At 45.1% G+C, this 27428-nt stretch overlaps 1 protein-coding gene across 6 annotated transcripts in view; it reads right to left on the bottom strand.

Moving 5' to 3' along the window:
• Positions 1–27428, bottom strand: part of NCKAP5 (NCK associated protein 5) — a 1103171-nt gene that overhangs the window by 1000744 nt on the left and 74999 nt on the right. For 5 of the 6 annotated variants that reach the window (XM_024114998.3, XM_055087144.1, XM_055087127.1 and 2 more), the window contains exon 1: positions 3433–3655. The exons of the other annotated variant lie outside the window; for it this stretch is intronic. The gene's annotated coding sequence lies outside the window, so the exon portion shown is untranslated. Of the gene's footprint in view, positions 1–3432; positions 3656–27428 lie in introns of those variants that run through there. 6 annotated transcript variants of the gene reach the window in all.

Below are 27428 nucleotides of genomic sequence, written 5' to 3'. Positions count from 1 at the left end.
AAAATTCAAATCTTCTCTTAGAGTACCCATCAAGCACACATTCATACATTTTTTTTTTTCATCATTTGTTTGTTGGGAATTCACTCTGTGCCAGGTGCCCAGCTAGGCGTGAGATTACAGATTCGGCAAGGGTCTGGAGGATAAACTGGGTGGAGAGGGAGGTGCCACGGGCAAGAGTGTAGAGACACTGAGGTGCTAAAGAACATACAAACCCAGCATGTTTAGGTAACAGAAAGCAGCTCCCAGTAGCTAAGACAGGAATTCCCACCCGTATCATCTGAGGAACTTTTTAACTATTCCTGGGTCTGAATCACACCTTGGAAATGCCGATTCATTAAGTCCGGGGTAGGACATGGGCGCTGGTAAGGCGACAGCGATGATAACAGCTAATACTCATCAGTACTTAAATCTCTGCCTGTTTTAGCTGTATCGATGTGTAGCTAAGTGTTTAGCTAAGCGTTTTAGCTATATTAATGTATTTAATTCTCCCCATCCTCCCATAAGGTAGGCACTCTTACTAGACACATTTTAAAGATGAAAAGCTGAGACAGAAAAGCCAAGTGAATTAACCAAGATCATAAAGCCGGCCAGTGATGAAAGCCGGACTTGAGCCTGGGCAGTCTGGTTCCAGAACCCAAGGCCTCAATCGCTCCACTCTGCTGCCCCTCAGGCTTGACGGAAGATATAGATGGACTGTCGCGCCAGGAACCTCCAGGGCAGACACACAGTACATGCGAGGGAGTGGAGAGAAATGAGGCCCGGGAGGTTGGTGGCATCACATCAGGAATAGCCCTTGTTTGCATACCGGGGGGTCTGGCACTGAGAGCTTTCCACCAGAGTGAAGAAGAATTTCAAGCCACTCAGCACATTTACATGATGTTTTTGTCAGCCGTGTGCAGAGGCATGGGTGTTTGATGCAGGCAAGGGGATACTTAAGCAATTCACTCCTTTACTTATTTGCTGTTACACATTGAACTCCTATACTCTGTCCTAGGTGCCGTGGATATAGGAAGTATTGAAATACAGCCCTAGCTTTTGAGGGAAAGAGGTTCTTAACTAGGTAGCATAGAGCTTCAGATCCCACAGCAAAAATCAACACAGGATACCAAAGAAGGCTCCAAAGAAGAAAATCATCACTTCAACTTGAGGAATCCACAGAGGCACCCCAGAGGCAGCGGTGTCAGGGGCAAGGAAGGCTCCAGAGAAAAAGAGGAATGCAGGGTGTTAGTGGAATCTAGTTGAATGTGAGCACTGGAGGTCCAGGCTGCAGTGAGAGAATGAGGGTGAAGGGTAAGAATCCATGAGAGGGTAAAGTTTCCACAGGCAAGAGGAGCCCCAGAGAGGGGGAAGACAAGTAAGGTGTGGTCAATAAAAGAAGTTTGAGACCTGCAAGTAAAGCAGAAACACAAAATGTCAGAGCCACCTTCGGTCTCTCAACCTGCACCTGATGCAAAGTGCATTCTGTACTATTCCACTGCCTGAAATGCCCGCTTGCCTTTAGGTCAACTGTCAAATAATCACCGAGTGCTCTTTGGTTCTCTAGCCAAAATAATGAGGAACAGAGCTGTTACGAAACATAACCAGAGCCAAAGACAAAACAGGAATGTTCTCTCTTCACCAGACCACCTTCATCTATACACCTTCACACAGCCCAGCTCCTGCAAGAAGGCTAGGAACCACACGTGAGTCCTATTTCCTCTACAACCTGGAAGAACTGAAATGTGAAATGCATGCCGGGACAAGCACGGGAGGCTGGGTTTCTAGTTCGAGCTCTGCCACGGTCTTGCTGGGTGACTTTGGACCAATCATTTCCCCTCTTCATGCCTCAGGTTTTCTTCTGCAAAAGATAAGCTTTGAAAAATGGTTTGGAAACTGTTTTAGTAGCACGTCCCTTTCTTTAAGTAAAAATTCACAGAAAGCATTGAGCTTTAATACATAAAACATATCCAGTGCTAACTAGTATATATAGGATGGGTAAACAACAAGGTCCTACTGTATAGCACAGGGAACTATATTCAGTACCCTGTGATAAACCATAATGGAAAAGAATATGGAAAAGAATATATATATATGTATAACTGAGTCACTGCTGTACAGCAGAAATTAACACAACATTGTAAATCAACTATACTTCAATCAAATTAAAAAAAAAATCCTATGCAAGAGAGTGTGCTCTGATGGAAAAATCTGGAGCTGACGAACACGGAGAAGGAGGCTGCCCACCTTAGAAATCCATGGAAAACAGTCGAATATTTTAGGAGTTTTCAGACACTGGCTTCTTACAATTCTCTGAGACCAGAGAAAAAGGGAAAGGCAGGGAAGGCTGTCTCAGCTCTTGCGGGCTGGTGACAGAGCCGCTGAATGGAGGAACAGCTGGGTCTCCTGTACGGAGTCCCGGGGCTCACGTGCAGGAGGTAACGGACTAAGGGCCGCTCGCCAATCCGCGCAGCAGGGCTGTCAGGACTGGACGGCAGACATCAGCCGGGTGCGCTACTGATCACAAGGGGCTGAATTCACCGCAGGCGCTCAGGTGCAAACCCAGCAGCGAGAAGCATGCAGCAGAAAGACACATCCACGTGGCTCTGACGCAGAACTTCCAGGTGGTCCAGGGCAACCGGGATGAGAGGGGGCCCGGGTTCAGGCTGGCGGCACACAGATCCCACCCTTCCTATTCCCCAAAGAATATCTGGAGAGTTTGAAAGAGTTGGGAGGAAAGTGAAAGCGAGGATGTGGCTCTCACGTCCCCACCGAGCGGAGTGTCAAAGTTGAACTTTTTCAGCAGTACCTGCACTCAGGTTCCCAGAAGACAGGTCAGAACAGCAAACAGTTCTCCAGGTACTTAAAGGGAAGAAATCCAGATAGAAACGGCTTCCATTTCAAAACATTCGTCTATACTTTCGAACTCCCTGAGAATGAATGAGCTTATGTGTGTGCATGCGTTGGGGGGGGGGAGGGTGTAGGGCAAGACGGACAGGAGACATTTAACAACACGCCCATATTAGAAATCTATAAACCACAGGAATGATCAGAGATGAAAATCAAGAGTGGGTTTTCCCTTCCAGCACACTGGTTGATTAAAAATTAGTCTTTACAGTTTTCTATTAAAATTCCTAGGTCAACCTAATAGTTTCCGTATGTTTGGTGGCTTTTTATTAAAAAAAAAAAAAAGAAGAAAGAAAGAAAATTGCCAACCTCCCTGCAGAGGCAAATGCGGATCAGGAATTCAGTACCCTGTTATCTATGTGCCGAGTCCTCTGCACCTACCCCCTCAACCTCAGCGCACTGTAATTACTACTTGAAACAAATGCAAACTTGTGGCAGTGACAGAGCCCGGAGAAATACGTACACATCACCATCTCACTTCAAAAGCAAAGCAAGCTGTATAAATACGAAAAACTGTTACAAGAGTTTTTAAAATTCCAACAGTCTTACTTGTCAGCTCTGCAGTCAACACATCTCACAGTCCTGGAGACAAACACAGGAACTGCAACAACTCTCTCCAGCTAAACATTTCCTCCCGGGTTGATCCTCTGTTTATTTGTGAAGCCTGAAAAGGCCGGGCTCACAGAACACGCGCAGTTTTTCTGAACAGCCGAAGCGGCAGCAAAAGTTCCTGCCGCGAATTCGGAGCAAGTTTGCGGAGATCCGCTGCTCCCAGGGCTGCGGCTCCGGGGTTGCTCGGAGCTTGTAAATATAAGCTCCGTGGACAAAGTCCCACATGACATCACCGGCAGCTGCTTATTGTTGAGTCTTTATTAACTGACTGTCAAAAAGAAAGGAGGGGGTGGGGAGCAACAGTATCTTTTCTGCAGCAAAAACCGGGCATCTCCGAGTGGATTCCTGTGATGCAAGCGTAAATAATCCCATTGATTCAAATTTTCAAGAGCCTGGTTTCCCTCAGCTCAGATCGTTTCTCCTGAAAAAGGCAGAGAATCGCCTCCACCGATTGACGCTGGCTAAACTGAAGCCATGGAAGAGCCAGCGGTCTCCTAACAAGTTGTTACCCACCTGTTTCCAGTCTGCTTCAGAGTCTGGCGATTCATGAATAAATGAGTTATTAGTTACATCTTACATCGCCTAACAACTTTTATGTGATATATATATATATATATATATATATATACCTGGCTGACTTTTTTTTTTTTCTAGATGTTGTCCTGAGTTGCAACTCTTTTTAGGTACACTAAAAAGTTTTTCAACTTGGGATAGGGGCTCCCTGAAATGTAGCCAAGCTTGTGTGTGTGTAAGTCGGAGGGTTCTTTTCTGAGAAGAGCTCTGAAAGGCTTCTTCAGATTCTTAATGACCTTCCTACACCACTCCCATCATGCCAAAAAAATCAATCAATAAATAATCTTTGCCAAGTATCTCTAATCATCTCAAGTACTGTTAAGTCACACCCTAGCAAGATAAAAATGTGCCCTTCCCCTGCTATTTTCCACGCTCTCAAGGAATCTCCCTTCTTCTCTGAGCTGGTTCTTACTCATGGTTTTTACAGTTTTCTCCCCAAGCACACCTCCCCACCACCTGCGAAATCCACAAATCCTACACCACATCCCTGCCATGAAGTCTGGACACCCTAGCCCACTGTTTTCCTTCCTTCCTCTGAACTGCTATAATGATGCTATTTATATTTATTTGCTGCTTTTTATATACTGACATGTATTTTTAGCTTGTTTTTTAGCCATCTGTGTTTCTGTCTCCTCAAGTCACTTTGAAAGGTCTTTGAGGGCAGCCATTGTGTTGTGTTATTTGTTTATACACAAACCTCCTGCCATAGTGAATCTTAAGCAGAAATGGGCGGAGGAGGACCTTGAGGGCTGAGGCAGGAACAGTTAGCAGAGTCCATGGAATGGGGTGTATGTTTAGATAAGCACTCTCCCTGCCCTTGGAAAACAATGACCTCGCATCTCACTGGTCACCACATGAGTGGATGCTCTTTGGCACGTCCAAAAATTATTTTTTTCTAAGAGCAGTGATAGATTATTGATTCGGTAGGGTATCAAGGCCTTCAAATATTCCACTTTGATGTAGGAATCAGTTAAAGATAGTGCCTATCTCGTATGCCACTAATGGGTTTAAATCAACACAATATTTACGGAAAGCAAATTAGAGGTATCTTAAATTTTTTTAAGTACAAACCCTTAGACCCAGCAATTCCACTTTTCCAGAGGAACCCCGCAAATATGCTCACAAAAGTGCCTAAGGATATAAGCTCAAGAATGTTCTTTGCAGCATTATTTGTAAACCAATAGAGACAACTTAAATGTACATCAATACGAGAAAAGGTAGGTATACAAATTATGGTACATGTATAGTATAAAAATCTTAGAAGGAGTTGAAAAAATTGAGGTTACTGCATATGCTGACATGGAAAGAAGTAGGCAGGAGCTTGTTGAATGAATAAAGCAAAGTGTAGCAAATGATAGGAAGAATTATACACATTGTTAGCAGTGGTTATCCTTGGGGAGTTAGATAAGGGAACTTCCATTTTTTGTTTTTCTGTGTGGTTTGACATTTTTTTCAATGAGCATGTTCCACTTTTGTTATTAAAAAAATAATAAGAGTACAAGTGTGTATAATTTTCAAAATAAATCACAAGGAGAAACCTAGCTACTCCTTCGACAGATGTCTGACATATAGTAAATGCTCAGTAAAGATCTGTTGATTGGACGCAGATTTGTGGCGTTTCTACTAGGATGCAGTAGTACGTGGAGATGGACTGGGGTAACAAGGAAGGAGAACCAGGCACCAGATTTTTATTCCTGATGGAACGACCGACCTTCTTTCCCTTACATTTAAGGACTAATTTGAAAACCTCTTGGACCCTGTCCACTGTAAGAAATGATTAAAGTTAAGTGCTCAGAACATAAAGTGCTGACCTTTCCTTGTGCAACTGCTGTTTGACAAATGGAGTTTTAAGGTAAGACAAGCAAGAACCACTTTGGTTCAGTTCACTGGTTGCCAGAAAGCTCTGGAGGGAGAGTCAGGAAACTGGTAAGGACACAGGTTTGCCCAGCATCAAACACAGGTTTGACAAACACAGCTTTATCGTGGCTGGTCGAACATTAAGGAATTCTTCAGGGCAAGGTTAGGAAAGTCTAATCCACACAGAGTCTTCGGAGCTTTATTATGGAGGCTCTTAGGGCTTTGAAAATCAGTGGGCTAGAGGATGGCACCAAACACAGCTCTGTCTCCCTACATAGAGCCTCTAGGCCTCCACAGTGGAAACTCACAAACATAAGCCATATACTAGATATCAATACCATTTTTCTTTAGAGAAAAAAAAACTTTTTAAGTCCAAGGAAAAAAATGACTGAAAATTTCCACCAAGGTAGATAGGTTTCTCAAAGCACTATTTCCATTACTCTAGAGAAAACATGTTGGACTCTTGTCTTACTTCCTAGTGAGAAGATATATCTGTAATCATTTCATGAGAAATGAGGGACTTCCCTGGTGGCGCAGTGGTTAAGAATCCACCTGCCAATGCAGGGGACACGGGTTCAAACCAAGGACCGGGAAGATCCCACATGCCACGGAGCAACTAAACCCATGCACCACAACTACTGAGCCCACACGCCGCATCTACTGAAGCCCGCGCGCTCTAGCGCCAGTGCTCTGCAACAAAAGAAGCCACCGCAATGAGAAGTCCGCGCACCACAACAGAGTAGCCCCTGCTCGCCGCAACTAGAGAAAGCCTGCGTGCAGCAACGAAGACCCAACACAGCCAAAAATAATAAATAAATTAAAATAAATTAATTTAAAAAAAAAGAAAAATGAAAGCACAGCCATATTTCCTGCTTGTTTTTATGATCTAATTATCCACAGATCATAGGAACCTGAGGCTGGATTCTATTTAAAAGCACATTTGGAGCCCCTTGGGTGTGATAGGGTCACACTTTTCCAGCTGAAAGGTAAAGACAAGCGTTTAATTTGACTTACAATTTGGAAAGGGGGATGGGCAGGGCTTTCTTCCCCACCTCTTCCAGGGGATCATTAATGCTGCTGCCAAAATCACCTCCGCCTGCTGAGATGCTTGGCCCAGCTTCCCTTCCAGTGCCTTCTAGTCCTTCACTCAGGCAATTTTCCCTCTCCCCACGAGGCTGCCCTCCTCAGGGGAGGACGGCCAGGCAGGTATAACAGGCATACGTGTGTCTGTTTACCTGTTCACTATTTTTAAAGTCTTATGATGTATTCTTCATGTTTACGTGTTTTCTGTCTTAAACTGGAAAATCTCTAAAGTCAGAGATAGTAATCAGATCTGCAAGATGTGAAACACAGCCAAGAGGTCCCTTGGAGGTTCTTGCTGCTGATGGCTCCTACCAAGGCTGTCCTCAGATACAGTTTCCACCTCCAGTGTCTAATTTCCCCTCTATCTCCCCCTCTCATCTTTTTAAACACGTATAACTACTGCCATTTATCAAGCATCCATATGTGCCATTTGATTTAAACACATCATCTAATTTACCTTTGAAATATCCCAATGAGTTAATACTATCACTACCACTCCCCTTTTACAACCAAGGAAACTGAGGCCCAGAGAGAGATGTTATTTAAGTGATGTGACTCTGATCACACAAATAATAAGAGATTGAGCCACCATTTCAACTCTGCCTGACCTTCCAGCATCCCAAGGGAGGCCTAGATCCTCTGAGGATTATAAATATTGAACAGAGAGCTGGTAAACCAATATGAATAAGGGCAAACTGGAATTTAGAAGCGTGTAGCCATCACTAAAGTACTCAGTTCTGATTCCTATACACAGACGGCAGTGACCTTCAGATTTCAATCTTGAACTAGTGTGACTTCTGCTGCTTTCTGTAACCCAGCCTCTCTGCTTGGCTCTTAGAGGAGATAAGTTGTAGGCCTCAAAGACCACGGGACTCAGACTCACAGGGCTTAATCCCAGAGCATCACTGTGGAGTAAGCGCTCCGTGCCCTTGGAGGTGCGCAAGATCCAGGCGCAGGAAGGAGAAAATATTGGAGGGCAGGCATTTAATCATGTTTACGGCCTGTTTCCCTTCACAGTGAGAAGCTTCAGTAACTCCTGTTCCTTTGTTCAAGGAGGTAATGGTTCTACCAGGGCTTAAGAGACAGCCTGTGGCCGTGGAGCCTGCCCTGTAAGAGTTAACATGATCAGAAATGGGAAGCAGAGGTGTTAGGAGGGTCACTTCACACAGGAGCGCGTCAGCATCTCCTAAACAAATTAGCATGGTTCTGAGAGTATGAGTCCTGGGGGACCTGAAAACCTGCATGTTTAGAAAGTGACCCACGGCATTCTCACGCAGATGGGCCTCAGACTGTATTTTTGTTTTTCATATCTTTATTGGAGTATAATTGCTTTACAATGGTGTGTTCGTTTCTGCTTTATAACAAAGTGAATCAGCTGTACATATACATATATCCTGTATTTTGAGAAACACTGTTTATACCAAGAGAAGGAAATATATGACTCTTATCTATGATCAGACATTGATAAAGATCAGGTCCATTGTCCCTCGGAAAGGGCGCGCTGGGATCCATGAGCAAATTCCTGGTAACCCTCATCTGCAACAGATCACATCTGACACAACGCTGGGACACCAAGTGCAACTTGGAAAAGACACAGCAGGTGCCACATGGATGGTCCCAGACACGTAGTCGGATAAAGACATTTATAGGCTTTCCTTGCTGCCAACGTCACTGTAGTCCGCACACATAAATCCAACAAAAACAAGAGTAGACCATAAAGTGTGAAGTCCAACCAAGTTCAGATTACTCCCATGACAGAGGCTTAGATGTACTTCATGATAGATCGATCATATTTCAAGCCTAGAAATGCTTTCTTTTTTCCAAGGCGGGAGGGAGGCCAGCTTGCCGTATGCAGCCTATTTATTGGCTTGTTGACACTCTTGAGACAGCAGGAACCTTTGGGGGGCGGGGGGCTGATATGGCAGATGCCCGTTGAAAGAGGAGGTGGAGGGAAGGGATAAAAAATTTGAGCATCTATGACGATTAGCCTGGGACCTGCCCTGGAAATGTGGTGATATCCCCCTCATACATTTGCTTTCTCCACCAGCTTGGGCTCCGGGCCCAACCCCGGGAGGTACAGCGAGGGTTAATGCACCCTAAGGGACTGGAGGCTTTTGATGAAAGGCCCCAGATAAGTATAAAGTATCACCTCGAAGTTGGAGGATTTGGTTTCAGCTCCCTCATTGTGCTGTTGACAGTGCATACTGTGAGTTTGACGTTTTTAACTACTTTGCTGGCCCCCAGTAAAATGGGCTGGGCGAGAGGAGGTGGAAAAAGGGGAGAGGATGGGGGAGCCATATTCCTGCCCTGACTTTGATTTTACACAAATCAACGCACAGCATTAAAATCTGGAATCGCAAGCCGGGTCCAACCACGCTGCTTCGAAGATTTATGTAAATTCAGTAAACCAGTAGATGCGCCTTGCGTTCCTTCTAATCTGAGAACAGAGAAGCCTCAAGGGACCTAGCTGTCTGTAAACTGAGAGCATTTTGTGGCCCGTGGTGACTGCCTAAATAAAAAGGACCTGAGTTCCATTTGCACCAGCTATGGAGAGGCATTAAAATCAGTGATAGCACTCAGGAGAGGAAGGGGACGGCCACTGGCTTTCCCAGGGTGGTGCCTGAGAAGACCAGGATTGTGGTGTGATGAGTTCCTTTAATAAAGCCTGCCCTGAATGGCATTGACAGTCAGCTCCCCGGGGTTCCTGAAACCCTGGGGCCCTGGCACACCCTAGCCCTGCCCCACCTCCTCTTACCAGCCCTTGATAGCAGCCCAGGATCAGAGGCCTAGAGGGAAGGCTGGTAACAGCGAGGATGCCCCAGGGTAGAGGCAGGGTGGGTCCACAGGGGACAGGGCTCAGGATAAGAAACCCCTGCCTGCATTTGCCAAAAGGCCAGCAGAGCCCTGGGCCGGCTGGGTCACGGTCCAGAGGCCCCAGCGTTCCTCCTTTCACGCCGACAAAGCCTCTTAAGTTAAAAAGACAGAAGTGGGAACTCTGGTCAGGGGTCTGTTGGAGGGGCGGACTGGAGGAGGGGTGTGCCTTTTCTTCTTTCCTCTTTTTTTTTCCCCCTTTGGAAGTGAGCACACACACATACACACTCAGGAGTTCTTTTTTTCCGGTCGCCTGATATTTTAGGCCCCAGAAACACCTTATTTTTGCGGCAAATATTCCTCAAAGACCCCTTAGAAAGGCTTTCTTACAGATCAGTGAGAGAGACTGCCCTCTCTGCACTGTGTCCCCAGCAAACAGCCCTGGGAAGTCAACAGCAAGGGCAGAGATGGCGGGGCCAGGGCAGGGGAGAGCTGCAAGTTCAGGTGCAAAGAGCACCTGGAGAAACCCAGGGCCCATGCTGCAAGGGATGCAGCAGGCAGGCTGGGCCCCAGGCGGCTTGCCCAGGTCCAGGGCAGACACAGGAAAGCAACGGTCACCAACGCAAACAGGGGTGATACACATTTGGCCTCTGCCCCCAATCTGCCCCCCGCAAAAGAAAGTGCCTCTTCTTTCCTCACATTCCCAGGCAAAGCTCACTATGGTGTGGAGATATGGTCCTCTGTCCGGGAAACTATGGTATTAAAAGCCTCCATAGGGAATTCCCTGGCTGTCCAGTGGTTGGGACTCCCCGCTTTCACTGCCGAGGGCCCGTGTTCAATCCCTGGTCAGGGAACTAAGATCCCGCAAGCTGCATGGCACAGCCAAAAAAAAATAAAAATAAAATTTAAAAATTTTTATAAGCCTCCATAATTCTCCTGAGGAGTCAGAAAGCCTAAGGGACCCAACTCTGGGCTATAAGACCTTAGTAGATAATAAAGCCCCGCGGCTCTGTTGTCACTGCTGTTTTAAACTTTATACCTTAAATTAATCCAGGGGAATTGCTTTAAAAGAGATTAAGCCTTTTCCAGGTACAATAACCTATTGTGAAACCTAAAACTCTGCTGGTGGGGAAATTATGTTAAAGCAGAGCCTTCCTATTAACAAAGGAGAATGACCATTCAATATATTGGTTATCGTTTATTATTTTCACTAATTATAATAACGTAAGTACTATTGGTCAAGGTCACGAGATGCTATTGTTAGGTAGAAATCGCTTAAGGCTATGGCTAATACCTTCGGAATAAGAATAAAATTGATAAACTCCTGACCTACTGTATAGCACAGGGAACTATACTCAATATCTTGTAATAACTGGTAATGGAAAAGAATCTGAAAATGAATATATATAATATATATATACACGCACACACACATATATGTATATGTATATACACGTATATGTATATACACATATATGTATGTATAACTGAATCACTTTTTTGTATATTTGAAACTAACACAACATTGTAAATGAACTATACTTCAATAAAAAAAGATAAATTCCTTGTTTAGAGTGTAAGAGGCTTGGCAATGTTATTTTAGCAATAGGATACTTTTGAAATGAAATCTTGGGCAGATTTTGGCTACATACAGCAGTTCAGAGAATGGTATCCCTGGGAGAGGCCCTACAGCCCATCCTCCCAGCCCTCCCCTCCTCCCACCTGCAGAAAAGAGCCCAGAGAAGACACGCTTTTACAGGTGGGGCTGGATGAGCTGAGCTAAATGACATTATGCTGTCTACTTTACGCTGTATTGATCTCTGCCCTCTGAGCTCCTTGTCCCCATGCCTTCTGCACCACCCAATCTGGCACTTCAATATGCACGGCAAAGACTAGTGCGTTCCCATTTGCTTTTTGTAGGCAACTCTGACCTCCCAAGCAGATTGTTGTCATATTGACCCAGAGACCCTATTCTGCATGTCAGGAGTTCCCTCTGTGCCAGCCTGCCAGCCTAGGCATGTACAAGCTGTTTGTTCCAGTTGGAGGAGGAGACAAAGTGACTGGAGGCCTAAAAGTTAAGGGCAAGCAGGTAGATGTGATCCAACTTGGGATGCCAGCGACAGGCTTAAGTGGGTGGTGAGGTGGCCGGGGGGCGGGGCGGGGGGCAAAGGACAAGACCTCAGGTAAGGAAATCTGACTTTCTTCTTTGTCGTCTTCTTTCTTTTCCTTCTTCAGCACCCTCTTCCAAGTCACGTGTCAGATACAGGTGATCGTATCTGCCTGTTTCCCTAAGATGCAATTAGCATCACTTAGTCCAGAGAGAATAATATATGATTGTCTAACAAATGTCATATGAACTCGAGGGTTACCAGGAGGTATTAATCGTTGAAATCACTAACTTTTCACTTGTGATTGAATTTGCTCATTCATCCACTGAGTCATTCACCAAACATTATATGGAGCACTTTACGGCGTACACAACGAATTCTCATGGAGCACCTCCTGAATTCCAGGCTCTATGTATATCGTGGAATCTGAGCAGCTCTGAATACTCGGAGAATATTCTTTGGGTGTCTACTGATTGGGAGATATAATGGAAAAATACATTGAAAAAGATATCTCCACCCCTACTTTGATTAAAAAAAAAAAAAAAAGTCAACCTGTAGAGGCATTAGTCTAAGGGGGAGAGGTGGTAACTGAGATTATGTGTTAGAAAAGTAAAGGCAACCTGTCAATAAAGTACAGGGAAGTGAGTGTGATGCACCAGGCTCTTGGCTACAAAGAGCGAGTTCTTAGGGGGGAGCCCAGTACTTCACTGGAAATGTAATTGTTGACTGAGTGTGAACTATGGTTTGTATGAGGTCAGAAAGTCCAAAGGTCACAGTTAGTGAAATGTATCAGCTCGTCAGCCTTTCCTGGAACACGTTCCATATTTTGGAAACAAGGTAAGCAGATCTCGCTCTCATTGCCATATAGAGACAAGATCAGTTCCCATCAAACCCTTTGGGTCTTGGACTTGGAGGAAGGAACCCCTAGAAATGCATTCCCCGAAGCAGGTAAACCCACCCTCACCCACCCGACTCCCCAGTCCCAAACTCCCGAACCAGCCCTACAGCATGTCCAGTCCTAGGAGAGACTCTCTCACTCTGGGAGGGGGGAGGGGTAGATATGCCAGAGAGTAGAATTGGGCTTCTCACTAACTTTGAAACACTTATCACCCCTCTGGTGAGTGAGTAGGAAGGAAGGAAGGAAAGAATATTCCAGAATCCACGAGGTGAGGACACGTGCAGAGAGAGGGTTGTTCCACTATACACGTGGGCAGGAACACCCTGATCTGGACCAAGGACACTGGCTCACGACCTGGCCTGACCCCTCTGACATTGTAAGTATTCGGGTGCATTATGACACTTGGCTCTGGTTTGCATCCTAGATTTATTGCCTCTTTTACTCTTCCTTCCCCGTCCTCAGCAGTTTGTTCCAAATCATTTTCTCTTTCAATTCGTCGCCCTCATGTTCAGTTTCCTCTTGATCTATATTTATTAGCTGCCAAGTACATGTGAGGCGCTGCAGGAACCATCAGTAATGCCTCTGTTCCCTGTCACTCTAAACAGAAAAATATCTGCCCATGGTTTCCCAACCCTCTGCCCTTTCCATTATTCCATGGCTACAGTTGTAACTCCGTGAGGTGGTTTGGAAAAGACTTGATTATCAACCCACGTAGGACCCAAGTTTTGTACTAAAAGGCAAGCATCCCGGGAAACCCCTCAGTCCGGACTAATGAAGAGGATTGATCAGGGACTTCCCTGGTGGTCCAGCAGTTAAGGCTCCGCGCTCCTAACACAGGGGGCCCGGGTTCGATCCCTGGTCAGGGAACTAGATCCCACAACTAAGAGCCTGCATGCCGCAACTAAAAAACAGATCCCGCCTGCCACAACTAAAGATCCCGCACGCTGCAACAAAGATACCGCGGGCCACAACTAAGACCCGGCGCAAATAAGTAAATAAATATTAAAATAAAAAAATAAAAAGAGGGTTGATCACGCTAAACCCACCACAGTTTCTATTAGCAACTTCCCAAAGCCTCAAAAAAAAAAAAAATGCAAGTGGAAATGGTATATTTCTATAGAGGCTCTTCAACACCCCCCAGATTGCTGTCAGTCCCTCCCATATGAAGATTCCGCTTGGCTTCCTCTCTCTCCTGTTGAGACCCGCTTCCTATAAAAACATAAACCTCTGTTCCATTCTGTGTATCCATCTTCCCAGCCATCCTTCCTTCCTTCAGCATTATCCCTGACCCTTGGGCGACCTCCTTTTCTTCCCCGACCCATCTCAGTAAAAGGCATTTGGCCAAGGTGTGAAGTCTTTACAAAGAGATGCTGTAGTACGCCTTCCCGGGAAGGCTGCAGCCTTTAGTGGGGAATTGAACCCGTGGACTTGCACGGCCAGATCCCTCCACAAGCAGCAGAGATTCCCCCAGCGGCCAGCTCCTCAGGATTTGCCTTGCCCAAGGGCCCATCCTTCCCAAAGTGAACTGATCCATGTAGGAATATAAAGGCCAGGATATTCTGAGTTGACTTGGGTCACTCCAAGGGCCATATGCATTCCCCAGCTGCCTGTAGGCTTAGCTGGGGCTTCGCCGGGCCTGAATCACACAGTTCGCCTTCTCTCTGTGTCCACTCCAAATTCCTCCCTGCCCTTCGGCAGGTATCTATACCCAGTCAACATCCCACAATAGCCTAACCCAATCAATATAAGACTCAGTTTCTGCTTCCAGAGAACCCAACCTGTGTCATAACCTCCAACCTTGAGAACTTTAGGTAAAAACGGGGAAATTACGGTTTCTCTAGAATAATCAGCAAAATCTGTTTTCTTAGATCACCAGGACGCTGAATCAGGGTGAGAAATTGTAATCTGAAAAACCACAGCACAGGCTGCAGTGTGGAAGCAACCGAAGAGATAATCTGAGAGAAGCACACACTGAAAGCAGAACAGCAGCCTTAATAATTAAATAAGATGCATAAGGTCAAATAATCGCAGCAGGAGCTATAATGACCATACATGCGTATATAGCACTTAGTGTGTGCCAGATGCCTTTCCCAGCACTTTAAGTGGCTTAGCTCAGTTAAGTCTCACTACAGTCGCATGACTTAGGTCCTTCCATTATCCTCTTTTTACAGTGAAGAAACTGAGGCACACATGGGTGGAATAACTGCTCAAAGCTGCGCAGCCAATGTGTAGGTAGAGTTAGGATTTTAACTAAACAGCTGGCCCTAAAGCCTCCACCAAACTGTCACTCTACGTGATGTGAATGCACTATGTGTACTCCACGTATTTATAAAGAAACTAGAGAAGAGGGTGAACGGTAGTGAGAGATCAGAAAGGGAGGAAACTGAAGACACACAGGACTCAAAGGGACAGGTCAGCTGGGACGTGAGAAAAGTGCATCCCAGCAGAGACCTTGATTCTCTAGCAGGATTCTGGCCTCGCTTCCATCCTTCCTTTATAGGACAGGAGGCCAGTTCAGGGTTGACCAGCCTAGGTCCACATGTGAAAGCAGATAAGTGAATGTACCTGGAGAGAGAAAAGGATTGGAATGCAGGAATAAAGACAGATCTTGACAGAAATAGGAAGTAAACGTGACTCAGTGGAAGGGAAACAAGTGATAAGATTAAGGTCCTCTTCCCATGGCAATAAACATCACCCTCCAGCATCGACAGACTACATAAATATTTTGATGGCCCTCCTCTCTCCCTAGATAAGGAAATCCTCTGTGTTAAACTGAGATACACCCAGACCCAAATTCAAACCTCCATGTCAATGTCCCTGGGGTCTCACGTGTGTACCTTTCTCTCTCCATTTTTATTTCACCGTGAAAACGCAATTGCTTTAATTCCCAGCAAATAAGATCGATAAAGAACACACCATCAGCGTTTTGGGCTTCTGTACATGTCGACACAAAAAATAGAGATGAAATTGTTTTCTTTTCCTTTTATCCAACTGCGATGCTGCAGAGAAGCTAGAAAAGCCGACAAGCCAACACATCAATCCAAGGGTACAGGGGCCAGCCGTGGATTCCTTCCCTGAAACTCAAGAAGCCCGAGTCTCCTGGTTTCCCTTGTGAATTGTTTGCTGGCCCGTGAGTTACTGCTGAACTGGAAGAACCCAGGTCACTGCTGCTTCTCGGAGATGAATTTTTAAACCACATCCTACCTTCTGCTTCTTGGTAGGAGAAAATAAAAAAAGTTGAAGATAAATAAATTTTTTAAAAATTCTACATTGCAAATTCCTCATCTTCCAAGTCTTTAGTCAAGGAGGATCTAAATTCCTGGGCCTCTGTTTCTCTGAGCTCTGTATTATTCAGATGCATGTGGAAATTGAACCCCAGCCTAGAGGCATAGAAGGGAAAACAGCTATTTTCTCTTTTACCATGGAAACCCTGTGCACCACAGGGTACTAAGGAGAAATGAACAGCTTTAATAACCGGGGGGGATGGCTGCCTGTACCTTAGCCAGCGTAATGTAGTTACGGTGCAGCATAAATCACGATGTCTAATGCAGACTGTCTCTTGAAGGCTCGGGGAAGCCTCTTACTCACTTAGAACAAATCAGCACGGTTTATTTCCAAGACAGATTCAGCATTTCCCCACAAGCTTTAATCACCTCTCGGTACCTTACAACATTCAGTGTGCACACCCTCAGAGGTAAGGGAACCTTGTGGATGGACTTCTCTTTTGCATGTGATGCTTCCATCCTGAATACACAATAATACCATTAAAAATAATAATAATGCTCATTAATTTTTAAGACCATGTCTCAGGCATTTGTGCAAATATACAAATGCATGACACACCCAGAATGTGTAATCATTATAAAGTCTCTCTCTCTCTCTCACACACACACACACACACACACACACACACACACACACACACACACACACAGTTTTAGAAAGACGTAGCTCCAAGCTCAGTAGCTATTTGCAATCAGTTATTAAAAAGCTCAACTGACATCCTGTTTCTTCCCTTTTCTTCCAATCTCCTTTCTGTTTGCCTTCGTCTTGCCCATCCTTCTAATATGATTTAAGTCAAGAAGAATGTAATCATATCTACATTAGGCGCTAGCACTCACTTTTTTTCAGAACTCTGTTTCACACGGAATGACCTCATCACAAGTTAATCCTCCATTGCTGCTAAAATAAATCTCTATTGAATGAGGACATTTGTTTCCCTCCCTTCAATAGGAGTTTAAAATTTTTTAAAAGTAAACTTGGGAAGGAAATGTCTCAGATGCATGTGGGTTCCCGGAGAATAGCATCAGAATGCCACATGCTTTGTAAGACATGGCTGGAGATGGTTATCTAATAAGACTCCTGCACCTCTTTCCTTTCCTCATCCACCTCCTGTTGTGGGGATTCTTCCTTTCCTACAGAGAATGAGTCTTTCTCATTGGAACACACTGGCTAACTTGGGCCCCTCTGTTCTGCTTGGTGGAATCTCATTGGCTGTCCTGAGGCCCAGGTGTCAGTTTGGGAATGTGTCCTCCTAGGGCAGGCATCTGGCCCTGGGTCCTTGGCAAACCAACCGTGACAGGTTCCTCCGACAGCTGCAGTGACAGGCTGTGCTTCCAGGTGATTACATAATCCTGCTTTCTGGCCTGCTCATGTGTCTGGATTGGAGCCATTTCCCTGGAATAGGGATGAACCAAACAGGGCTGTCTGCTCAGTGACCACAGCTCTGTGTCTATGGGCTGAGGTCCCCTCTGAAATTATGAAATGTCTCCTTATCTTTCCCAGGCCACTCAGACCCAGAGTTCTCACAGATATGCCCTTGGAAACAGGAGATCCTCCATTTGCCTGAAATGAGGCTGGAATTTCACTTTTCATTGTAAATCTTTGTTAAATTGGATAGCTCTGCTTTGAAAAGCAGCAGCTGATTCTAATACTGGCTAGAATATATTCCTTTTTTGTGATATTGGGCATGCCCATGCAATACACATTCGACTACATGTGTATACCAGACGAAGATATGGATCAAGGAGAGGTATACTTATTGTATTTACATTTTCCAAAGACACAACACCATGTCCTGAAGAAATAATTAAAAGACTGCTTTTTAGTGAAGCTTAATGCTGCTGGTATGCAAACGCCAGTGGCCTCCCATTGAAAAAACACAAATCCACAGCAGGTGGTGGTTTAATTTAATGATAGCTAAACTGCTGCAAGGGGATACTATAGACAGTGGTTTTTAAAGTGTGGTCCCTGGACCACAGCATCTTTGTCACCTGGAAGCCTATTGGAAATGCAAATTCTCAGGCCCAAACGCACCTACTGAATCAGAAACTCTGTGAGTGGGACTCAGCAATGGTTCAACAAGGCCCCACCCCCCCCAAATCTGTTAATTTGGGATTAACGGATATATACTACTGTATATAAAAGAGATAAACAACAAGGACCTACTGCATAGCACAGGGAACTATATTCAATATCCTGTAATAACCTATAATGGAAAAGAATCTGAAAAAGAAAAAAATATATATATACAACTGAATCCCTTTGCTGTACACCTGAATCATTGTAAATCAATTATACTTCAAAAAAAAATAATAATTAAAAAAACAAGGCCCCCGCCCCAGGTGATTCTGACACAAGCAAAGTTTGAGAACTAACATTCTAGGTGAAGCTGGGGCTTGATGTGGTCTAACTGAGGGCATGTGAGTGTTGCTCTAGAGATTTACACCTGCTCTCCGCATAATCACTCCATCATGATCCACTCGTACTTCAGCTACATCTCATTCATGCTGCTCCTACTTTCTGCTAAAAGGTGCTACTACCAGCTGTCTCATTCTCTGCTCCCACTCAGTTATACCCCCTACACACACCAGTAGTAATTAGCTAGATAAACAACAAGGACCTACTGCATAGCACAGGGAACTATATTCAATATCCTGTAATAACCTATAATGGAAAAGAATCTGAAAAAGAAAAAAATATATATATACAACTGAATCCCTTTGCTGTACACCTGAATCATTGTAAATCAATTATACTTCAAAAAAAAATAATAATTAAAAAAACAAGGCCCCCGCCCCAGGTGATTCTGACACAAGCAAAGTTTGAGAACTAACATTCTAGGTGAAGCTGGGGCTTGATGTGGTCTAACTGAGGGCATGTGAGTGTTGCTCTAGAGATTTACACCTGCTCTCCGCATAATCACTCCATCATGATCCACTCGTACTTCAGCTACATCTCATTCATGCTGCTCCTACTTTCTGCTAAAAGGTGCTACTACCAGCTGTCTCATTCTCTGCTCCCACTCAGTTATACCCCCTACACACACCAGTAGTAATTAGCTGGTGACTGCTGTAATATGTGCAGCTCTGCAGACATCCAGATACATCAACTCACCATTAAACTCTACTCAAAATCCCTCCAAGGAACAGACATAAAAGTCCCCATTTTATAGATGGTGGTAATCAGCAGTCTTTCAATTAAGAAAATGTAAAAACAGCTCTGGGTTCACCCTTTGTTCTAATGAATGGCATGTTTCCAGTCTCGTGGTCCCGTCAACCTGGCATGAAATCCGAACTCCTAAGACAATTCTCTAAGCCTCACTCAGCCTTGACCAGATAAGAAGTTGGGATAGGACTATACTGTTATCTGTTCAAGATGTCTCCAGTCAGCTAATAAAAAATTTTCATAGACAAAATCATTTTGCAGAACAGAGTTTGGGAGGATGACAGCTGTTGCTGAGGTCACGGTGAGACAGGCATCTTCATACAACGCCAGCAGGAGTCGTAAACTGGTACAACCTTTCTAGGAAGCAATTTGGCATATCATTCGACTTCGTAATTACACTTCTTGGAACTGATCAAAAGGCAATCGTCCAGAGATGAAAAAAATGATTAATATATGAGAAATTTCTCTCTAATTTTATTTTTAAATGAAAAATGGGAATAATCTACCTTTCAAATAATACGTGGTTAAATAAACTAGCTCTTCCACAAGATGGACTATAATGCAGCCTTTTATAAATAGATGCTTGAGCACAATTTATTAAAAAATAATCACAAGACACTTAAGTGAAAACAGCAGGATACAAAATTTTATAAACTGTGAGATCCCATTTTTTTTTTTAGTTGTAAGTTAACACACAGTGATAGGCATTGAAAGTAACTGAATAGGGCCTTCCCCGGTGGCACAGTGGTGGAGAGTCCGCCTGCCGACCCTGGTGGCGCAGTGGTTGCGCGTCCGCCTGCCGATGCAGGGGACGCGGGTTCGTGCCCCGGTCCGGGGGGATCCCACGTGCCGCGGAGCGGCTGGGCCCGTGAGCCACGGCCGCTGAGCCTGCGCGTGCGGAGCCTGTGCTCCGCAACGGGAGAGGCCACAACAGAGGGAGGCCCGCGTACCGCAAAAAGAAACAAAAAAGAAAGTAACTGAATAGAAACCACTGGCATATTAGGGGTGGTTACAGTATTTTATAACACCAAATCTGGGAAAAAATATTATCCCCATTTACAGATGAGGGAATGGAGGTCCATAAACACAAGCTAGATTGTCTAAAATGACTTAATAAATAGAGATCAAGGTCAAGCTTGTCTGGATCAAAGCCCATGCTTTGCAGAGTCTATTGTCTACAATTTCTGGTAGCTTAAGTGGTCTGACACATCATGATTAGAATTGGGAATGCCAGCTAGGGTTTCTTACTTTTCTTTCTGTTCTATTGCAAGGAACATACAAAGTATCATTTTGTCATAGGTCATAGACCACCTCCATCTAGATTTCCTCCAAGTATTTCAAAAAACACTGGTAATAAAATTTTACAATTATTGGAAATTCTCTGGCAGTCCAGTGGTTTGGACTCCTTGCTTTCACTGCCAAGGGCCCGGGTTCAATCCCTGGTTGGGGAACTAGGGTTCCACAAGCCATGCGGTGCGGTCAAGGAAAAAAAAATTTTTTAATTAAAAAAATTACAATTATTGAACGCATAATACGTATTAGGCATGCACTAATCATTTTATGTGTTATTCCATTTAATAGTTTTTATGACAATGTTCTATGTACTATAATGTTCTATGTACTATATATGTGTGATTGATATATATATATATTATAACGTTCTGTATACTATAACGTTCTATGTACTATAAGCTCTATTCACCTTATTTCACAAATGAGAAAACTGAGACTCAGAGGGTTTTAGTATCTGCCCAGTACACACAGCTAGAAAGTGACAATTCCAGAATTCAAACCATCTGTTGGACTACAGAAAAGTCTATGCTGCTCTGAATTTCTCCATTCTGAAATCTTTCTAGAGAAAAAGATTCCTCCAGCCCCTCCCATCTCTTACTCTGGCATCAAGTTTCTGTGTTTTGGCATAAATAATATCTTGGCATGGTGCTGATCATTAAAAAAGAAAACGTGAGAAGCACTGTTGGCCCTCGTAAGAGCCTGGGATTAAGTATGAGCTGATGTTAGAGAAAATAGGCAGATCTGGCCTTTTCTCCTTAACATCTTCAGCACAGAGTTCATTAAGAGCTTAGATCTTCAATAGTAAAAGTTCATTCAGTTACAATGAATTCAAACCCTTAGTAGGGCTTCATTAAATACTTGAGGGTTAATGATCAGCTGAAGCCAAACATTCTCTACGAACGTAAAGGCCTGTGTCTCAGAACTGTCAAGCAAGCTGCCAACACAAGTGCCATGTGACTGGCAGGCCAATAATACCCTCCCTGAATCCCCCGTCACTTCCTTCCCTTCTGCTTCAAATTCCTGGCCCGTTCCCGAACACCTCTGTACTTGACCTGAGGGCTTATCTCCTTGCCCTCACTCACCCTTGAGAGCTGATGCTTCATGTGGGTCATCTACCATCACCTCGACTTCCTTCCTCAATAGTCTCTCACTTATTATTGGAGCACATATAACAATGTCAACTTCAGGAAAAGAGTTACCAGGTGATCCTCAGGGTCTGGTGCTCCCAGCGGGCTCTCCTCCAACAAAAGAAAACCATACACGCTCACTGAGATGTGAAGTACTGGGAAAAGAGTACTAGCTAAATTCATGCCCAATTTGCCTTCTCCTAATCCTCAGGGTGGGAGTACGAGCAGATTAAAGTCAGTTGGCACTTGAGCTCATTTTAACACAGCAACACACACACGCCCACACACACACAGGCAGGCGCACGCACACACACACGCGCGCGCACAGATACACACAGGCAGGCGCACGCCCACACGCACACAGGCAGGCATGCGCACACACACAGGCAGGCGCACGCACACACACACACACACGCAGGCAGGCACACACACACACACACAGGCAGGCACACACACACGCACACACACAGGCAGGCACACATGCACACACACACACACAGGCAGGCGCACACACACACACACAGGCAGGCACATGCACACACACACACACAGGCAGGCGCACACACACACACACAGGCAGGCACATGCACACACACACACACAGGCAGGCGCACACACACACACACAGGCAGGCACATGCACACACACACACACAGGCAGGCGCACACACACACACACAGGCAGGCACATGCACACACACACACACAGGCAGGCGCACACACACACACACAGGCAGGCACATGCACACACACACACACAGGCAGGCGCACACACACACACACAGGCAGGCACATGCACACACACACACACAGGCAGGCGCACACACACACACACAGGCAGGCACATGCACACACACACACACACACACAGGCAGGCGCACGCATGTACTCACACACACAGGCAGGCGCACACACACACACACAGGCAGGCACACACACACACACACACACACACACAGGCAGGCGCACGCACGCACACAAATTACCTTCAGGAACAAGGCAGGTGACCTAAGTGAAGGGCAGGGTGGGGACGGTGAGGAACGGTGGGGACTGCACCAAACCACAGAGGTTTCCAGCCAGTCCACTGCCTGTGAACTAGACAATCCATTTTTAGCCTTGGCTAATTGTACTTCCATCAAAAGTTGAGTTCAGGGGAAAATAGGACACTGAGACTCACACTAGGGGTGCGCCCCGGCCCTACTCTTGCAGGCTATCATCAATGCCCCGGAAGCTCTCCTTATTTCCCTTCATGAAGCAACAGGCTGGCACCAACTTCACCATGATATCAGTCATCATAATTTTTAAGAACAAGCAGTAAGAACAAGAATTCGGGAGCCAGATTGCTTGAGTTTGAACCCTAGTCCACTATTTAGTAGCTAGGTTACCTTGAGGAATTTACTTAATCAGGCTCAGATCTGTGGAATGCAGAGACTCATGACACCACCATCTCATAGAGCTGTTGTAAATTACTTAGAACAATGCCTGGCACCTAATAAAGGTTCATCGTCAGATAACAATCATTGTATGACCAACCAAAATGCCTCATGTCTGCATCTGGGAGATAACCTGAGTATGACATACTCGGTCATTTCTCCGTTTGGCAGGGAACATTGGAATGGAAACATCCAGAATAATTACATCTCCCTGGGAAAGACATTGATGTGGACGACAGAAGAGGACTTATACTTTGTACACACAGTCTCCACCTGAAGGGAAGGATGGAAAAAGCCTTCACGGGGGCAGAGGAGAGGTAGGTGGGGTTTGAAACTGGCTTTGTCCCAGTCTGAAATGTGGACAGTACGGGGAAAGACCGGCCCTCACCAACTTCCCTGCGCTGTGAGGATGAGGTCTTCCTGGCACCTCCCTCTCCCCTAGCCTCTCTTAACCTCATCTTAATTTGAAAACACCTTGTCATCAGCATCCAGCTCACGCCTCTCTCAAATCACCCATGCTAGAAAATTGCCTTTTTCTCCCCAACTCTAACAAAGATGCCAAATTTTTACAAAGGAAGCAGTTTGATTTTCTAAATCACAGGATAGTGTAATGACTGATCACTTCACTTGCATTTTAACTTTTATCCCCCATCAAGACTTTCCAGTCCCTCTAGTACAGCATTTTTCAAATCATTGTTCATAACCCGCTGGGGGTTAAATCAGCTTAATGAGCCCAGAACAGTTTTCTGTTATGGAAATAAAATTGAAAATGTTAAAATAGAATTAAGAGGAATAGAAAATATAGTGCAAGCCATGTACTAAATGTATCTATATCATCTGTCAACTGCATCCCAATGTAAAATGTATTTCTTATTGCATGTCCATGATTAAAAGGACATGCACATTTAAGAAATACAGCTCTACTGTCTCGTAGTCTCATGTGCTTGGGTTCTGGCATAATGGAACTCATGAGTCCCTTCTTCCCTCCCTCCCTCCCTCCCTCCCTCCCTTCATCAAGAATATATGAAGAATGTACAGAAAGCCAGGTACTGTTCTAGGTACTAGAGGTATAGAAGGAAACAAAATCGATAAAGTTCCTTATCTCCTGGAGCTTACATTCTAGAAGGAGAAGTTAGGTAATAAGCACATAAACAAAAGTATACCTAGCCTGTAAATTAAGGATAAGTGTTATGGAGAATAAGTAGGCTTGGCAGGGATGGAGATGGAATGGTTGCTTGGAAAATGTGTCTCTAATACGGAGTCACTGAAGCAGACTTGAAATAAAGGGGGAAGCAAATCATAAGAATATTTAGGAACACGTGTTCCAGGCAAAGGGACCAGAGGAGCAAAGGCCTTGAGATGATAATCAGTTTGGTGCTGAGAAGAATGTCAGGGATCCAGCGTGATTTGGGGGAGGGAATGAGGGGACAAGTGGGTGGAAAATGAAATGGGGTGATGGGGTGGAGATCATGTCGCCGCTACAGACAGGGATAGAACCCTGGTGTGCACTTGAAGCAAGATGCAGACCCACTCGTGGTTTTGCAGCAGAGCTCTGACTTCATCTCACTTACATTTCTAAAGGAACACTAGGACTCCTGGGAAAAGGCGAACTGCAGAGAAGTAAGAGGGGACATGGGGACACCAGCCAGGACACTGGTCATCCATGGAGTGACACGGTAGGTGGCTCTGACCAGAAAAAGAGCAGTGGAGGTGTTAGGGTGTGCTCAGATTTGGGATACTTTAAATGTAGACCTGACACACTGATGAGGTAAATATAAGTGTGAAAGAAATTTTAAAAGCAACAATCAATCCAAGAATTTTATCTGAGAAACCAGAAAGATCCTGCCTATCCTGAGAGAGGGGAGCCTGCCGGAGAAATAGGTTTCAGGGAGAAATCAGGAGTCGTTCTGAACATGTTAAGGTTGGATGTCTATTAAGTATCTAGTTGGAGGTGCCCAGTAGGCCACTGGGTATAGGAGCCCAGGATTCAGGAGAGAGATCCGGGATGGAGATATAGATTTGGGAGTTGTCAGTATATAACCAGCATTTAAAGCCCTGAGGCTGGATGAGATCACCAAGGAAGTGCACATAAATAAAGAAGAAAAGATATTCAGACAGTGAGGTAATGTTCAAGCACATTATAGTAGACTTCATGCCCACCAGATGGCCAAAGCCTCTTTATATGTATGTAGGGAACCGTACAGAAATATCTGAACTGCAGCATCAGGAAGGCTGCCCTTCTTTCATGCAATAAACAGTGTTTGACTGCCTGCTGGTGCCAGGCATTGACAACCTCAGAGAGAAAAGGAGATGCAAAAACATTCGGCCTTGAAGGAAAGGAAGAGACTCGCTACTGGACATGCAACTCAAACTGATGTGATTTCTTCAGGTAGAAGAAATTTCATCGGGTCTCTCCCTGCTGCCTGAAAGCAACTCAGCCAGGAGGCTGTGGACAGTCAAGCCCCTAGTGGGCTGGGGCAGAAGCCTATCCCCATAGGAGCCCCACCAAGATGACTTTCCTGCCTTCCCGCTCTGTTGACCGGCCCTCAGCCCTGCCCTGCCTCACCTCCCAGAACTCCAGGACATTCTCCCAAGAAGTATCAGCTCTGCTGGACCTACCTGGTTAACAGGGCCATCTCCCCACCTTTCCATCCTGGGCATCCTCCTTTCAACACTTTTAGGGAGAAGTGTTTTGATTGGCGATGGGTGAAAAGTGATCCTGACAGCTACAGTAAACTGCAAAGCCCGAAAAGGATAACAACAGCCCCAAAAGGTGGCAGAACTGGTTAAGTCCCATTTTAGTGAATTGCCCTGTGTCTTTAAATACCATCACGTAAGGCACTGTTATTGTTTACAGTTGCCCCTCCTAGATATCTAGAGGGAAGATCGCTCTTTTTGCCAAACGCTTTGGTTCACTGGAGCAGACTCTTCCATTCTGATAAGCGGTTTTCTCAATGTTTCCTCGTATTTCGGAACGTCTGTTCATAGTATATGCAGTGGTGAGTGTGTAGTGTGTGTGTGAGGGTGTAATATGTTGTGAGTGAGAGTAGCATGTGCTATGTATGAGTGTGTGAGTGATACGTGTGTCAGGATGTGAGTGGTGTATGCGTGTGAACGTGTGAGTGTGCATGTGTCATGAATGTGTGAGTGGTATGTGTGTGTGAATGTATGTGGGTGTGAGCGAGTGGTGTGTGTGAGTGTGTGCACGTGTGTGTGTGCATATGTGAGTGGTGTACGTATATGAGTGCATGTGGGTCTGTGTGTGTGTCTCTCCCTCTCTGAATCTGTATCACGCCTGTGCTGGGGCCCAGACTGCAGAGAAGCCATAATAAAGCCAAGACCCACTTGCTGGGAACTTCCTCCCTGCCTGGAAGGTAAACTGGGGCTGCGAGTCAGATGGGGCCATGAATCATTATTTAGATCCTAGTGATCAATATTCAACTAAGAGCCCAAATAAACAGTGTGAGCTAAGTTGGGGCCTCATAAAGCGTTTGCATTGCTGGGTTTCCCTTCCTGATGAGGCGATGTGTTTGCCAACCGAGGTTGCATGAAGTCATATGTCTCAGTAAACAGCTGCCCCATTCTGCTGCTGTCTCCTACCCTTTCCAGATAACTCAGGCATCTCCCAATGCACTGGGAACACAGAGCCACGTGTCTCCAGGAAGGAAGGGGGGAGCACTGCCACGTCCAGGCAGTTGTCAGAGGTCAGAGGGAAAGTACAGTCTGAAAATCCTGGCCTTCTGGAACAGCTTGGAGAAAACTTTAGCTACAGCTGTCACTGCTGGCATCTGGCTCCATCACACTCAAAGCGAGGGCTCCTGGGCTCCATCTGAAAAAAGAGGTGAAAACACCTGGACCCCATTTTAGAATGTATGGAGGACTTTTGCATGTGTCATACTTTTTGTTCCTCTTATCAACCCTGAAAGATGAATTGAAACTCAGAAAACTTAGTGTCACAGGAGCAATCTCAGAAATGAGCCTCAAGCCCTGGTCTTTACTTATTTTCCTTATATTTATCACAAAAGTAACACATGCTTATGATGGGTTGTTTTTTCAAACTGTACAGAAGAGTATAAGGCAAAAAGTGAAAAAAAAATGTGTTCATTCCTACTGTAATAGGGAGGAACAAATCTGACTTCATATTAGATCTGTTTCTTTTGCTTTAACCTTTGTATTCTTCTTTTTTTTTTTTTTTTTTTTTTTTTGATACGTGGGCCTCTCACCGTTGTGGCCTCTCCCCTTGCGGAGCACAGGCTCCGGACGCGCAGGCTCAGCGGCCATGGCTCACGGGCCCAGCCGCTCCG

Source organism: Physeter macrocephalus, chromosome 2 (assembly GCF_002837175.3).
Source record: "Physeter macrocephalus isolate SW-GA chromosome 2, ASM283717v5, whole genome shotgun sequence".
NCBI classification, from domain to species: domain Eukaryota; kingdom Metazoa; phylum Chordata; class Mammalia; order Artiodactyla; family Physeteridae; genus Physeter; species Physeter macrocephalus.
Note: the sequence above shows the minus strand (reverse complement) of the source record. Positions and strands in the feature narration are given on the sequence as shown.